The following is a 2,506-nucleotide window of genomic DNA, read 5'->3' as shown; positions in this document are numbered from 1 at the left end:
AACACAATAAAGAGGGAGGACTCAGGAAGCAGGGAGCATCTATCTTCTCCAGCAACTCGTCTGCAACAATTAAAAGCTGCAACTCGGCTAATTTTTTCGTGAGCTTCAAAACGACGAGTCCAGACTCCAGACTCCGACTCCAGACTCACTCTGATTTGACTATTGTGCCATCATTCTTTTTTTCGCCTTTACCTTTTAACGGAGAACGCTATATGGTGTCCGGATGCGTGTGGAGCGCCTATCTTCCTCTTGCTGCTTTTCTTTGTCGGTTGCAGAAGTGAGAGCGTTTCACTTCACAGGGTGTGTGTGTGCGCGCGCGCGCTTTTTGGTGGGGGGGCGGGGAGACGCATCCATCGGAAGTGGGGGGAGCAACAAGAAAGATGCCATCTTGCAGATCCATCGATGCTTGGGCCTCTTCTACAACAACGCAGAAGCGGAAGGTGCCAACTTGCACTATAGGGTGTTGCAGATCCTTCGAAGGCAGGGCCTCTTAGCCCAGACCCAGAAGAAGAGGCAAAAGATGCCATCTTGCAGAGGATCATCGGTGATAAATGTATGCTCCCGCCGCCGCTCTGAAGGTAGGGCCTTTTCTTCTAGGAAAGCCCAGAAGACATCCGATCATGCGTGCAGTTTGGCGAGGAAGGTAAGAACCCCTGGCCTCCGCCTGGGATTTGACGAGGAGAGGAAGAAGCAGAGGAGGCAGGATCAGGAGCAGCAGGACGAGGAGGAAAACAGAAGGCAACGAGAGGGCACAAGTGTCCTGCTAGAAGGACTGGCCCAGGAGCAAGACGAGGGATGGACTTCCCTCATGGAGGACTGGCAGTGGCGTGTTATGGCCCTGTTACCCCTGCGCAAGGTCCTCCAGTTTCGGGCCGTGTGCAAGGCTTGGAACACTGTGCTTTCTTCTCCAGAATTCGGGAAATTTTGGTTCCCAAGCACAGTGGCTCCTGGCTGGTAATGACCAGGATACCACCGCCAGAATCTTTACCTTGGGAGCATGAGCTTATTGCATTTGACACCAGCTCGAGCGCCTGGCTCTCGCTCTCATCCCTGTTAGGGAGTAAATGCTCCCAGAGTACTCTGGCTGATCTGGGGGATATGTTCTGCTCACAGGTCGCAAATGGCTCCCGGTACCATCAGTGCCGCTGGCTAGCCGGGCTCAGGGTCACAAGCAATGCTTTAGGGATAATGTGCTTTCTTTGCAGCCCTCTCAAAGAGCCGGAGATGGAATATTATGAGTGCATCCATGATTCCACGGCATACTACCTGATGGTGCTCAACCCAGTCACTGGGTCGTCCATATGCTTGCCGCCAAATCCCAAGTGTGCTGCTCCCCTCAAGAGCTGGTTTCCTTTCCCTTTTCAGATCTCATTACAGTCTCTCCCTGCTAATCATTATCGTCTCTTCCTTTGGGAGCATTAGAATGGAAACTTGGAATTCTACAATTCCAACAGCAGGTCCTGGACTGTAGGGAGGGCAGCTGTTGGTGATCAGCGAGATGTCAGGTTTGCTACTGCCGTGGACCTAGAACAGGCAGATCTAATGGTTTTTTTAATGGCATGCGGACAGTTTTTGGGTGTAATTGATGACCTCAGATTTTTGGTCTACAGTGTAAAACGTGATGATTGGTGTCAAGTGAGAGTGCCTCCGCTCCCATTATTTCATAGGTATGTGGATGGCCAAATCATTTTGAGGCACCAAGGTCGCATTCTCCTCGCTGCCGTTGTTAGCACAGATGACTATCGCTTTGTTAGCACAGACGTTTATCTAGCTGGCTTTGTGATATGGGAGTTGCAGCAGCATCCGAAGTCCAGCTGCTTGGGTACTTCTTTTTCTGCACCTGCTGGAGACTGGGTAGAAGTGGCAAGAACACCTCCTCATCTACAGTGCTTGGAGGTTATCAATCCGATCAAAGGATTTTCAGATTTGAAGCTCGTATCCTTTCGGAGTCTTATCTGTATGACAGGTGTATGCGTTTTCTGTGATAGATCAGAGACCTACTATCGTCCTGTTGTCTACAACATCGAAACTCGCTCTTGGTATCACCTGCCCCCTTACAAAGGTGACTATGAATTTATGGCTGTGTGTGGCTTGCAACTCTCTGTCTTCAGAGGAGGAGAATAAAGAAAGATAGCAGGGTCTACTTTTGTTGCGACAATTTTTACTGGAAGTTTCATATTCTTGCTTAACTTAAGGATTATTGTTGGTGGCTTACAATTTTAATGTGGTAAGCCATCTAATAACTTGAAAGACATAAGTAGTTAGCAATTTGGTTGTCAATCTAGTAACCACTCTAGCAATTATTGTCAATGTAGTAATGTACCTAACAATTCAAAGACAAAGTAAAGGTGAGGTTTGATCCAGGTTTTCGTCTTCAGCTTTTAGTGGAGTTAAATGCAACACTATATGGTGTCCAGATGCATACGAAAGGACGGAGCGCCTAGCTTCCTGTTGCTACTTTTCTTTGTCAGTTGCAGAATCGAGAGCGTTTGGATGTTCACAGCCG

The 2,506-nt window shown here is 48.6% G+C and overlaps 1 pseudogene; it reads left to right on the top strand.

Moving 5' to 3' along the window:
- Window positions 1–284: 284 nt before the first annotated feature.
- LOC147419651 (uncharacterized) lies at window positions 285–2,189 on the top strand (annotated as a pseudogene).
- The last annotated feature ends 317 nt before the right edge of the window (window positions 2,190–2,506 follow it).

Source organism: Adiantum capillus-veneris, chromosome 29, assembly GCF_014529385.1.
Source record: "Adiantum capillus-veneris isolate H3 chromosome 29, ASM1452938v2, whole genome shotgun sequence".
Lineage (NCBI taxonomy): Eukaryota > Viridiplantae > Streptophyta > Polypodiopsida > Polypodiales > Pteridaceae > Adiantum > Adiantum capillus-veneris.
The sequence above is the reverse complement of the archived record's forward strand: the minus strand, read 5'-3'. Positions and strand labels throughout refer to the sequence as shown.